Source organism: Acomys russatus, chromosome 10 (genome assembly GCF_903995435.1).
Source record: "Acomys russatus chromosome 10, mAcoRus1.1, whole genome shotgun sequence".
Classification (NCBI taxonomy): Eukaryota; Metazoa; Chordata; class Mammalia; order Rodentia; family Muridae; genus Acomys; species Acomys russatus.
In genome coordinates, this window is record NC_067146.1 from 39,880,110 (window position 1) to 39,894,836 (window position 14,727).

The following is a 14,727-nucleotide window of genomic DNA, read 5'->3' on the forward strand; positions in this document are numbered from 1 at the left end:
TTTATGAGAAAAGGCTTCTAGGCATATATATTATTTTTTAGGCATATATTATAATATATATACACATATATATTCTGATGTACACACATGTGTATACACATATGTGTGAAGTGATTTTGATATTCCCTTATTCATCCACACTGAGGAAAAGCTAGCTCTTGGTGTGGGGGAAAGTATTATAGTCCAAAACTAAAAACTTTTGAGCGGTCTCTATCTCAGGCTTGAGCTTACATTCTCCTGTCTCAGCATCTTGATTAGCAGGATGACAAGTGTGTAGCATCATGCCTAGTCAGAAAGAGAGAGAGAGAGAGACAGAGAGACAGAGACAGAGACAGAGACAGAGACAGAGGCAGAGAGACAGAGAGAGAGACAGAGAGAGAGACAGAGAGAGAGAGAGAGAGAGAGAGAGAGAGAGAGAGAGAGAGAGAGAGAGAGAGATTCACAAAAACAAATCTAACCAGCAGTTCTTGTTGCCAGGGCAGAGAACTATAATGCTATTTGTTGGTGGGGTTGTACTTAGGAAAGTGAACCCAAAGTTTGAGGAAGGTTTTCTCTACCACGCAAGTCCCAGAGAACTCAATGGCAGAAGGTCCCAGTCCCCCTGGAAAGAAAGCCAGTGAGAACATGAGCTCAACTTTCTAGAGTGACTTGCAACACTTTCTGAAGTAAGTTCCATTTGTTTTTGTTTCCACTGTTTCTAAATGGATGCTTGTGTCCTTTCATATAAAAGCCAATAATGACAGGAGAACTAGCAAACAAAGAGGGAAAAGATGTCACTTTGAAGACCACCAAACTTGTGACATAGCTACAGCAAAGCTAGATAAATGAGCTGGTGGCAGGGGGATGAAGTGCCTATCCCTGTACATATTTCACAGTAATTTACAAACATTTCACAACTACGTGTGATTCTGGAAATTCCTCCCAAAGCAACATGCTCCCCTGGCAACAGCATTCAAAAGTCTGTCCATTTCTAAACATTTTCCCCTAGAAATAACATCACGGTTTTCATTATAAAATACATTGAGATGGACTCTTTTTGCATGTAGGAAAAACTGGCAAAGAAGGTAACTATGGCTGTTGCAGTGCTTTTACTTGGGGCTCTAGGGTAAAAGAAAAGTAGAAAGATTTGAAGCACATCAAGTGACTCGGCTTTATTCATACTACGAAGCCAAAACGTTCTTAAGAAGAAAGGTAATCTGTAAAACTGGCATTTACTACAGTTCTACTGACATCAGGAAGCACATTTCGTTCACGACAGAAGCTGCATGGTAGGAGCTTACCTCACAGCTCTTAGTAGAGGGAGGGCTGGGTCAAAGGCATATTTAAAGCCTTCTGTGGCTCAGCTGGCCCTACATGGAGATTAGCTTCTGCATCCCACCACCCAGACACTGTGTCCCGTGTCTGCAGTCAACCTGAAGACCAACCAAGTGGGCAAACTCTCACCCTGCAGTGTCACATCCACAGAATACACCAGTCTGTAATGAAAGAGCCTGAGTCTAGTTCTAACAAGTCATTGTACTTGTCAAACTCGGGCAAAACTTCTGGTGCAAAATAAATGCTCTTAGCTCAAACTGCTACGTTCTCATTTGTATCAGTTACAAGGATGCTACAGGATATTGTATTCTATGTACAGACAATATCTACTGTGAAATTAAACCAGCACACAAGAGTGGGAAGCCTAGAAGCTTTCCCTCGCCTTCTGGCATTGTCCCCAAAATATATCCCTTGACTGCTGGGTCCGCAGTTAGTGGAACTGTTTGCAAAGGATTAGGATGTGTGGCCATGTTGGAGGAAGTGTGTCAGTTGCTGTGGGCTTTAACGTATAAAAAAAAAACCAAAAAGACCTGGTGTCCTTCCCATTCTCTCTCTCTCTCTCTCACCTGCGCGCGCGCGCGTGCACGCCAGATGCTTGTAGATGAAGATGTAAACTCTCAGCTGTTGCTGTAGCACCATGTCTGCCTACATGCTGCCATGTTCTCTGCCATAAGAGGCATAGACTCACTCTCTGAAACAATAAGCCCCAATAAACCCTTTCTTCTATTAAAAAAAAAAAAAAGAGCACATCCCTACTGAGGTGGGAAAGTTCACAAAACTGCTTTTGCAGTCAGTGCATGGTGCAAAGTAGTCTCTGTCACTAAAGAGGAAGACAATGCCTTTTCCATTCTCAGACAGTGAGTGTCTCTTGTTCTTCGGGGCAACAAGGTTAACTTAAGAACCAAAGACAGTTTTCTGGGTTGAGACTCTACTGGGTTGAAACTCTAAGTGCATACCAGGTCTGGCCACAGAATTGGCTCCTATGTTCTAGCAGAGCCCACATAAGAAGTCTATTAGGTGTCCCTTTCCCTATGACAGTATGAACATAGAGTGGATGGTTCAGTCTGGAGCCAGGAGTGCAGCTGGACACCTCAGGACTAATGAGTTCTGGATCTGGGGTGGCCATGCCTCCCCTCAGTAATCCAGACAGTCATGCAGTGGAGGTTTCCTAAGCTGCTTATTTGCCTGGGGTAGGAGTTAGAGTGCAACTGTTTTCTGCCTTAGTGAAAATATGCCAGAAAGTTGTCTTGTATCTCTGTCAGGAGATTTAAATAATTCAGTGTTTTTTCATAGCTAGACAGTAACTCCACATAAAAGGTGGCAACATTCTACTGAAGACTGTAGAAACCAGAAGATAGTACCTCCAAGAATTTGGGCAACTGTGCTGTGAATAATCTATTGAAGAGAAAACTTGGACAGAGCTGAGATTGCAGTAGGGTAGAGAAAGAAGGGAAGGAGCATTAAAGGATGTGAGTTGTTAGGTAAAAGATGAAGCCTTGGTTCCTCGACTCGATGGGAAGAAAAAGAATCCCACGATTGTTGAGTGTGCCAGGAGAATGTGGCATGGGAAACCTGAATGGCATGAACCCATCTGAGATCAGATTATGGCAAAGAAATTGTCCCAATTACACATCGCCTCGCACATCTCTAAAGCAGAAATCACCAAACTTCTCAAAAGAAAATACCAATAGGTTGACAAAGGGTGTGCAGCCAGAGAGCCAGGCTGTACAAAATGCCCACCACTTGTTTCACAGTACTTTGTGGCTTCCTTGTAACCCACTGATCTGAGGGCAGCAAGCTCAGGGCATGGCATTTTATGGATAGATAATAGTGGCTTTCAGTGTTGCTCAAATTGGCTTAAAGCCCATACTGTGTAAATTGCTTAAAAGCCCATATGTAATTCTCAACCTCTTCAGGCTTCCAGACTGTGTGCCCATAATAATTACACAGACGGGATAATTAACTTTTGACATAAAAAGGAATGAAGGTGAGAGAAGAAAATGCAGACCTTATCAACTTTTACTTAAAGTTGGGGCACAAATTAACCAAAACCCTAGGGCACTCATTGGAGGTGAAACAAATCACTGTAGCCTCTCAGTTTTCCTGTAAGAATGAGGAAAAAAATCATTCTACACCCACATGATTGCTCTCTTCTAGTATTTCTGGGTTTACATTCTTATTCATTTTCATTTTTGTTAGGGCAATCTTGCTTTATCAACTTTAAGACTCCTAAGAGGAAGCATAAGCCCAAGGCACACAAGAACATTCTCACAGAAAGATAATTGACTTCAGCCTTGAACAGGCAGGGTATCTAAAATTGAGGCTCCTGCAGAAGGCAGCATGGAAGGTCCAGGGCTCCCATGAAAAATTAGTTGGAAAAGGCAGGAAAAACAACAGGACTGCTTCCATCTGCCAAAGCCTCTGGGGGTCCAGGAGCTAGAAAGTGATCAAGAAAAACCCATGAGTCAACCAATCCTGGACATTCAGGATCTCAGTGTGCACTGTGTATGTATGGTAAGGCGGTAGAAGACATTCAGATACAGACCTCTCTAGCACTATTGGACATGTTAAGGTTCTGGCAAGAAATTCTTTAAAACTGCTTCTGCTTATTTGCATAGCCAGGCCCCAAGGGCCTGGGGAGCAGGTGAGGGAGCTTATATTAAGCATTTTCAATCACCCTAAGAAAGGAAGCTCCTTAAGAGACATAACAGGTCCTAAAAGCAGGTGAAGTAAATCCCTGCACACTAAAAAAAAAAAAAAAAAGGCATGAAATAAATCTCTCTGCATTGTTAAGGCCAAAAGGATAAAGAGTAATCAGAAGGGAAGATGAGAGCTCTGTGAGGAAACTCTGTTGAAAATGTCTGGGTTTTTGTTTTATATTGCTTCGTTTATGCATCTGTGAATAGAGGGTGTGTGTGTGTGTGTGTGTGTGTGTGTGTGTGTGTGTGTGTGTTCCATGTGTGTGCATTCACATGTATATCCAATGAAGCTAGACTGACTAGACATGTTATTCTTTGGGTCCCCTGTCTCCAACTCCTGCGCGCCCATGCCAGTACATAGGCAGGCCACCGTAGCCATAGCCATCACACAGGTTCTGGAGATCAAAGATACAGCCCTGACCCTTACTCAGGAAATGCTTTAGCCACTGAGTCACCTGCTCAAAAGATAGTTGAGTTTTAATAACTAAATGAAGTTCTGAAAATATATATTGTTATTATTAAAAATTCAACAGTTGATCATTTTAGTGAGGATTAGGAAATATACTAGCTATAGTTTGTCATAGGTAAAAATAGCTATGCAGAAAAGATAGCAAGATCTAAAATATAATAGTACTAAAAGAGACAAAATTCCTCCAATTGAGTGTAAGAAAGGCACAAAACTATTACGAGGGAAACCAAAACATTCTAATGAGATAGGAAAAAATACATAGATAAGAATTTTTAAAAAAAGAATTCAATGGCATAATCTTAAGTCTGTTTGAAATGACTTACAGACAACACAGTTCAAAGTAATGAACATTTTTCATTAAGTGAGTGATTGTGAAACTTTATAAATAACAACTGATAATCAGGGAAACACTGAATAAAACACTGAATTAAAAGGACCAAAGGTGGGTTAGCAATTCCAAGTACTAAAATCTAAACATCAATGAACACATTGGTGTAGTAATAGATCAGTAATACAAAAAGGAAACCCCAGAAATGAATCAAAATACCATGATAATTCACTTAATGATGACAATTTCAACCAAAGAATAAAATACTTAACAATTCCATTGTAAGATATTTTTATCTAAGTTTAAAACCAGCCTCCTATGAGATAGCATAAATTTAATTGCAAAATTAAAGTCCAAAGTCAATGGAAAACTCCAGAAAATAATTTTCATCTCATTTTGGAGACAAATAACCCACATTAGGACTGTGTTTGAGAAATTGATGAGGAAGTGAAAATCTCCATCTAGTGTGGATAAAGAAAATGAACAGAGTTCACATAACACACAACACATGTGGAAAGGCACTCTCCTGACTTCAAGGAACAAACAATTGAGGAAGAATCATGCGGAGAACTTTCCACTCAACAGATCAGCAAAATATCAAAGCCACATGGTGGCTTAGGGTGAGGCAAACCCACCAGCTCTGAGCTCTGAAAAGTAAAGTGGAGTAACTCCTAAAGAAGACAGTATGAGAAGCGACCTGCTCTTTCACTCAGAAGATGCACTGCTGCACATTTGAAATGGCTCATGTCAAAGTCATATGGAATCACAAGAGGTAGGAAGCAACCGAAATGCCCACAAATAAGGGATAGCTAAGTAAATCACAGCAGATGTTGCCATGGAATGCTATGCTGCAGAAAAAAATAAGTAGGGGCATTTTTTTTCTTCAAGTCATATTAAGTAAAATCAATCAAGATAAAAGAATAAGTATAATGGGATAACAATTGAGATGTAATATGAATAAATTAATAAAACATTAAAAAATAATAAGTACTATACTTTTCAATTATAAAGGGCATAGAAAGATTAAAATCTAGCAAAATGTTCATATTTGCCTCTACAAATGTAAAGAAACTGTGGCAGAAGATTTTTTTAATAAACTGTGATTACCTTTGGGTGTTTGGTATCAAGGATGTAAGAAACTTTTAATTCCATAATAATTCTTTCTGGTTTTTTTTAACTATATGAATGTATTAACAATATTCAAAAGTTAAAACTTTAAAAAAATTTAAATGTAAAATTCAATAAGAAAAGCTCAAGTTCAAACAATACTTCCTGTACTTTTCCAAGTAAGAATTATTGCTGATGATCAAACCCTCAGTTTACCAATGGCCTAGCAGGAAAGATCAAGTCTAAAAACACAAGCAATAACAGAAACTAACGCATTCTTTCTAAGAAGTGATTCTGGCAAGATTTTAAATGATTACACCACCTGATTCATTAATTTGAGCTTGGGAAATATCTTAAGGAAAAAATTATGTGTATTAGTTAAGAATTACCTACAAGGTAGGAGAAGCTGCAATAAAAATTGGAAAAGCTACAGCTCACTGATAACTCCATATGTAGTATCTTACTGGGAATGAAAACATTTAAACAGAAATATGAGAGAAACATAATGATATGGCATACTTATTAGGTCTGGGTGGGAGTATTTATATTATTCCCCCTGCTCTGCTGTATGTTTTCATCTCATTGTTTAATCTACTTAATCTATTGCATAAGCTATATATGTAAATTAGCAATATATATATAAAACACATATATACATATATGCATTTAATTTAAAAATTGGTCTGGAATGACAAAACCTACAATATATGTGTGTTTGATACAACAGAGATCATTGACATTGTCCTTGGTTATTCACTATAATTACAAATCAAGGCCCGTTGCCAAAGACACTACATAGAGAATTCAATCTCCATCCAGCTGGGAAATTTTGTCCCCTGCTATCTCATTCTCATGGTACCTGAAGAACATATGAAGGCTTCTGAGGGAGAAAATAAATCAGTGGGCTTACCCAGCCCTGGACTCTGCGTGCTCCAATGCTGACTTTCCAGGCAAGATGTGCCCACTGGTACAATAGTGGCATGGCTGTTATATGGGAGCCAATGCTTCCTGATTTTACCTAAGGCCCACTCCACAATAGAAAATGCTATGCCTAGATTTATGATCCTAGCTAAAAGCGCATGGCTGAGGAAGTAATGGGCCATAGAGTAGAATTTGCTGTTGCTATTTGGCAAGACAGTGAAGTTATCGAATTGTGTTCTAAATGCTTGTTTACAGCCACAGGTCTGGGCTGCTTTCAGTGTTGGCTGGAGAATCTTTTTACAGTGGGCAGTTGTCAATGCTGAGTTGTATAATCATTCAAATGTTGAGAATAAAAGACTGGATGCTCATCCCTAAATGGGACATGTCCAGCAATGTTCAGGGATCTTTGAGGGAGAGGAAATGGAAGAGGAAATGGGAAGAACGTAAAAGGGAGAGGATAAGGAGGGGTGCTGTGAGATACTGTGTTCTGGCACAGCATAGCTACTGCACTCACAAACTCACAGCAGCCATGAGTACCAGCACAAGACCAAACAAGATCAAGCCAACCAACGCTCTGATATGAAGAGGGGAGGTGTTCTCCAGGACCTACCCCTTACAGAGAAGCTACTGGCATTTGGTAGCTGGTAGGAGATGAAAAATCATTCCACTCTTTCCACTGGTAAATTTCCCATGTTCCAACAGATGGCACCTTACCTATACACATATGGGAAATACTGGTTAGACCTGGAGAGTTATAGCAGAAAGAAAACAACACAGAATACATGAAGTTGTGGCAGACATGTTGGGGGGAATTACAGAGAGTCAGAGGGGTTAATGGATGGTGGATTGTGAATTTGAGGTTTATATATGTATGAGATTCTCAGAAATAGAGAAGAGTTATAATTTCAAAACATTTGAAATTAATAAGTACAATTATAGATGACCTGAAACCATAGATTCTAAACATAGTGTTTCTATGAATTCCATAGGCAAACTTCAGGTCCTGGAAGTCTTCTTACACCAGAGAAATATTAGACAAATACATTTAAGGTCACAAAATCCTATTCCAAAGCTTAAAGTTAATTGTCTAAGGTAGAAAGCAAAGTGACTTTAAGTTTGGAAAGGCCTCTCACCTCCTTTTTTACAGGGTTTATAAAGACCTTGCAGGTTTTGTGATGCTTCCAACGATCTTAATCATGGCTGTGCCGGTTTTGTGGGACTGTGAATCTACAAAATCCTCTAATTATTCTCACATACTTTGTTTTTAGATTGACTTTTTATGTATGTGATGTTTGGCCTGTGTGTTTGATATGCTCCATGGTGCCCATGAAGGTCAGAAGAGGGCATGAGATTTCTTGATTTGAGTATTTGGATGTTTGTGAACCAACATGTGGGTGCTGGAAGCAGAACATAGGCCCTCTACAAGAGCAGCCAGTGCTCTTACCAATGGATCTAAACCTCCAGTCCATCACACATGGTTACAAGGTCCAAAAGGGCTGGTACAGATCAGTGACTGATTCTTCTTTCTCAAGATATAGCTGAAATAATGCAAGGAAACTGTAAGGAAAGGTGAAAATGCCAAAAGGGTTTCCAAAAGCTATAAAAATCTACTATTCTTGAAATGCTCAAAGAAGAAAATAAAATGCACTCACCTGATAGACTAGTGACTTTGGGAAAGCACTTATCTTTCTTAGCCCCAAGATTTTAGCTATAATTAACTGCTCAAAAGTAAAAGAGGATAAGGAACTGAATAGCGTTTTAGGTAAGTTAATAATACAATAATGGAGTAGACAGACAAAGAGGATTCTGTTGCAATTGTGAAGCTGTGAAATGAGTTGCAAAAAAGCTTAGGACTAAAAAGTACACTAGCGCTACTGTGGCATCTTAGCCTTCTTCAGATACCCCACGGCACAGAACATGAGCAGCGCATATGCTTTCACTGTTTCACCTGCACAGCCTAACCTGGCCTGGTGTGACGTCCCCATTGTTCTCTAGGCATGACATCTGGCTCTGGGAAAAAAAAGAATAGAGAAATGAATCTAATGCATACATGTCCACACACACAACCAGAGCTTTACCATGGATGAAAATGTTATTTAAATGAATTTAAATGCCCTGAAGTCAAGATAAAAAGATTTGTCAATTTTTCATGAATCTCTTATTTATTTATTTATTTATTTATTTATTTATTTATTTATTTATTTTTAATTTTTTTATTAATTTCTTCAATGGTTATCCCATCCCTTGTATCCTCCCCTTCTTCCTTCCCTCCCATTTTCTCCTTATTCCCCTCCCCTATGACTGTTCCTGAGGGGGATTTCCTCCCCCTGTATATGCTCATAGGGTATCAAGTCTCTTCTTGGCAACCTGCTGTCCTTCCTCTGAGTGCCACCAGGTTTCCCCCTCCAGGGGACATGGTCAAATGTGAGGCACCAGAGTACGTGAGAAAGTCATATCCCACTCTCCACTCAACAGTGGAGAATGTTCTGACCATTGGCTAGATCTGGGTAGGGGTTTAAAGTTTACCATCTGTATTGTCCTTGGCTGGTGCCTTCATGAATCTCAAAGCCAATATTTTTTGCAGCACAGATGGTAACTATGTAACCATGTTATCGATTTTAAGAAACCCCTTTGCCCATTTATAAACTTCCCAGCGTGGTCACAACCGTCTCTCTCTCTCTCTCTCTCTCTCTCTCTCTCTCTCTCTCTCTTCTCTCTCTCTCACACACACACACACACACACACACACACACACACACACACACTCCTACCTGAGGTTATTTTTTTGTCAAAAAAAATCAATAACACTGTGCTGAAATAAGCAACTCCATATACCTGCCAATCCAACTGCTCGTCATTTTAGAGACTGCAGACACAAGTAAATTGTATCATAAAAGAGAGAATATTAGGCTTAGATGCCCTGAGTTTCCATTTAAGTCCTAATTTGCTACATCATTTATACTTTGAAGTGTGTGTGTGTGTTCTCAAATGTGTGCAATATAATGGAGGCTTGGCTTCTGAAATCTCAAAGGGAAGTTTGAGAGTCTTTAACACATTTGAAAGCATGCCCCTATTGTCTGCATTTCTTTCAGCATTATCTTCCATGTTCCTGCAGTAGCTCATTAAATTCTGAGCATTAAATGGCTTTTCTAGCCAAACCTCCAAAACTCTCTCCCTTTCTCCCACAAAACAGTCCAAGGCATAAGAAGCACACAGTCGGAACTACATAGCCATGCCCACTCACTGGTGCCCATTTCTGACCTAGTTTGCTTTTTGTTGCTATGATAAAACATTCCCCTTCTGTCTGAGGATGGGCATTTCTGAAACATTTTACAGAACACTCCAAAACCTCCCACCCATACCAGCAGCCACTCCAAATAGTCTCATCCTTTTGGCTTTTCCTTCTTCCCTGACTCAGTCCCCATCTCTCACTACTAAACAAACTACTGGACATCACTTATAAGAAAACCATTTTTTTTAAACAAGCTTTGTCTCCATTTTACTTGGGCTGTTCATTATTCAAAGTATAAAGATAATTTTTTCAAATGCATTGGATATTTTGAGTACATTCACTACAGTCCATCTTTGCTTTCAGAGAAACTCGAGTCAGGTTATATTCCAAAGTATGTGCTTAAACAGAAATTATCCTTCAAAAGACTCCTGAAGAAAATGAAAGGATACAGCCCATGCACTGATGAGAAAATATCAAGACTTGTATGTATTTAGTGATTTATATTTGGAATTTTTAAAATTCAATTATGATCAAGATGCATTGTGTATGAATATAACATTTTCAAAGAACAAATAAAAATAAAAACTAAAAAATGCAATGACACTAGTCATTTTTCATAAAAAAAAAAAAAGACACATAAATTGATCATAAGAATGTGAGCTTTGTCGTTGCCAAGGTAGTCTTTTCAAAATTGCTGCTAAGGTTGTAAAGTGGTGCAGCCAATTTATAAAGCAGCCTGGCAGTTCCTTAAAGTTCAAAAATAGTCTCCAAAGGAACAAAGGCACAGCTAAATGGAAGGTCCTGCATTCTGGGGAGCAGAGGGATGACTACAGCTCACAATAACATGCTTCATATTTTATAAAGCTCGAGAAGGAGCTCAAAAGCTCCAGATGGAAAGAAATGAAGAGAGGAAAATCTTAATTTAATTTGGTCATTGTGTGCTATAGATAACTTCTATTAGCAAATACATTTCATATGCTAATTTTAACAATTGGGAAATTAAGACAAAACTTAGGTACTATATTGTGCAATAGTTACACTCCCAGACATATATAGCCAAGTTACAGAAGAACATGTCCATGAAACTTGTCTATGGTAGTCATAGCAACATTACCAATAGCATCCTCACAAACCGAAATTGAGTCCAAATGCCAATCAACCAAGGAAGGCATGTGATGAGGCATATCCATACATGGGATATTAGTTCATTACTACAAAGAAATGTAGCAGTGTTCCCACATAAGCTAACCTTTAAATATTATGCCAAGTGAAAGAAGCCACATACTAGGGACCACACAGTGTTTCAGTATGTGAAATATTCATAATATTGGCTGGCAAGATACCTAATGAGCTAAAGCACTCGCCCTGCAAGTGGCCTGAGTTCAGTCTCCAGAACTCACATTTTTAAATATCCTTATATGTATTAGTCATATTACATATGTCTAAAGAGACAGAACTTAAAGAGAGTGTGTGTGTGTGTGTGTGTGTGTGTGTGTGCGCGCGCGCGTGCAATTTTTAAGAATAACTTACAGGCTGTGGCCCAGTTAATCCAACAATGGCTGGTATGAACATAAAGTCTAAGAATACAGTACTTACTCAGTCCACAAGGCTGGATGTCTCAGCTGGTCTTAAGTATACACTGAAATCCCAAAGAAGTTGGCTCTAATGTCAATGAAGGAATGGACGTGCTAACAAGGCGAGGGCAAGCAGGCAAAGAACAAAGGCTTCCTTCTTCCATGCCTTTATATAGGCCTCCAGAGAAAGGCGTGGCCTAGATTAAAGGTGTGTCTTTCTGCCTCAAGATCCAAATTAACAGCATGTGTCTTCTTACCTCAAAGAACTGGATTAGAAGAGGATCCACCTGCTTCAAATTCAGTAAAAGTCCCTCACAAATGTGTCCTCTATTTTTGGATTTTTAGTTCATTTTAATTGTAGACAAGTTGACAACCAAGGATAGCCATCCCAATATATTATGCACTTGTACTTCCCAGTACTGGGCAGCCAGAGTTAGGCAGATTCTTGAGGACCACTGGCCAGACAGCCTATCCTACCTGATCAGTCCCAGGCCAATGGAAGACCCTGTCTCAAAGAAATTTTTAAAGGTTGACAGCTCCTGGGGAACGCCATCCATGGCTGTCCCTGACCTCCACACATGAGCATGCACATACACTCACAGGGGCAGAAATGTTTGTGAAAAATGAGTCTTACAGAGAAAAAGGTATATGATTGCCCACCATGAGTGTGTATGGATGAATTAGTCAATCCAGGTAAGGGACGCACCTTTCTTCTTGGTATAATCTAAGTATCCTTAATTTGGTCTGTGGTAGCATAAACTTTATAACTATAGTGAAAGCCTTTGAAGTGTGGCCTGAAAATTAGTGGAGGGGAATAGGGCAGAAAGGCAAGGGGAATTACAATTGAGATATAGTAGAAATAAATTATAATAAAACATATGTATAAACATTAGTGAATTGTATTTATTGTATGTGAGTTTCATCCCAGTAAAGCTACCTAAAATAAAATTATCTTTACATTTAACCTAAAATAGTCCATGCATCATGGATGCTAGTCATTGTTATAAAGCATCTATGGATTCTCCCGTTGTTCATTTCTTCACTCACAGGTAAATTTTTTTTCAACTTCTATAAAAAACAATGTTGAGAGCAGAGAAAGGTTCTGCAACATTGTTCATCTCTGCCTTCTGGCTTTCCCCAATCCCCTCCAATTTCTTTCATCTCCTATATCAGGCAGCTGACCTTTGGCCACAGACTCCTTTCTAACAACTAAATTAAAGGATAGTGCTTCTTTTCCCTCAGTCCCTGCTACGCCTACCTTAACTAGGACCAGCTTCTCCTTCAACTTCCTCATAATTAAATTCATCCTCACATTCTCTTTCTCACACTCTAACCCTAACTCAGGCTTAGAATATCATGAAGTTGGGGTTACTGAGAACTGAACTGAGCAATAAAGTAGTCACACACACAAATTCCAAACCAAGAAAGAAGAGCCTGGTGAACATCTCCATTCAGTCAACATCATAAGCCCTGAAGAGACAGAAGATCTGACGCAAAACTCACGCACATTTAGAATCACTATGCATCACTCAAAATACCGAATGCTTTAGATCCTACTTCATGTCCCACTCTTTGAGTAAAATTAATGCTAATGCATTCCTGAAAAAGATGATTTCACTATGTTCCCACATAAGAACAGAAGTTTCTGAGATTGACTTTAGTCAGAACCCATTGATGATTATTCTTATTCTTTGACTGCAAGAAATCTGTAACAACAAAGTACTGTCATTGTAACAAAAGTAGATGTGTTCTCTGCACTCCGAGTTCCTCGATCAATGAGTGGCTGTATCTTTTAACATTTTGGGATAATATCAGATACAAATTACTCAATTTTAATATTGTCCAGACAGGCAATAAATCCCACATGACCAATGAAATGAAATAAATTGACTTCTGCCTGCTGTCAGCGCTGGGAACAACAGAAGGCTGATCCAAGACATGATTCAAGAATAAGGGCATTTCATTGGATGAAACTGGATACTGCTGCTTTTGTCCCTCATTTTTCTATTTTCTTTCTTCCTGGGCCTCAGGCCAGACCTGCCAGGAGTCTGGAAGAGCAGAGAAACACAATCTGCTTAGCATACTGTCCTTCCAAGCTGTACAGAAGCTGCTACAGTGACAGGTCAGAAATGAGCTGACTCCAAACATAGAAAGATGGCACACACATCACTTCATTGTTCAAATCTCAGGCAAGGAAGATTGAAAATTACAGGCTTTTAGTTTTTCAATTTCCCCAAATATTGTACAGACCAGTTGATTCATTGAATCAGAATATAAAAACATGTCTCACTTCATACATATACACACATCAACATATAAATTATATATAGGTGTGTGTACATATATATTAATGTGCTTGTATTATGCACACTATAAAGAAACACAAATCTAGACATTGTAAAAGGAAATACTGAGATGGGTTAAACAGCAGTTAGTACTGTCAGAACTGTGTTCCTCACACTGGCAATGATGCAATGATAATGTGGCAGCTCTTTGTTTTGGTTTCTTTAGTTTTGTCTTTTGCCATTATGCTATGCAGAGTATGGTTTCTCTAGTCAATCAAAGCTGGCCTCAAGTTTGGAATCTCCCGGCTTCCCAAGCGTGAGGTTGCAGGCATGTGCCAGCAAGCTCAGCTCTAACTCTTCCCTTTTATTAGAACCTTCAGTAGTTTGTCTCTGCTACACAAATGCTCTACCACCAACCGACATCCCCAGACTGTCCTAAAATAATGTCAGTTTTCATTTAAAATTAGAAAACAAAATGTATAATTGAGAGTGCAAGAGCCAATTCTCCATGTTTTAAATATGAAGTACATGATTGTTCTTGATTGTCCAACATACCAAGTCAAGGTACTAGTCCATATGATAATTGACTGTGAATAAATCTTAATGTCTTTCTATTAGTTTATTATCAGTTTCTGTTAGTATTAATTTACTATTTTTTGAAAGAGAGGTTTCATATTTTTCTTCCTGCTTCTCAGTGAATCATCTTGAGCACCTTACCATATACTTATCTCATTCTGAAGACCCCTGCTTTAGAGGTCAAATTAATTATTAAGTAATAACTAGGTACATTATATCCTT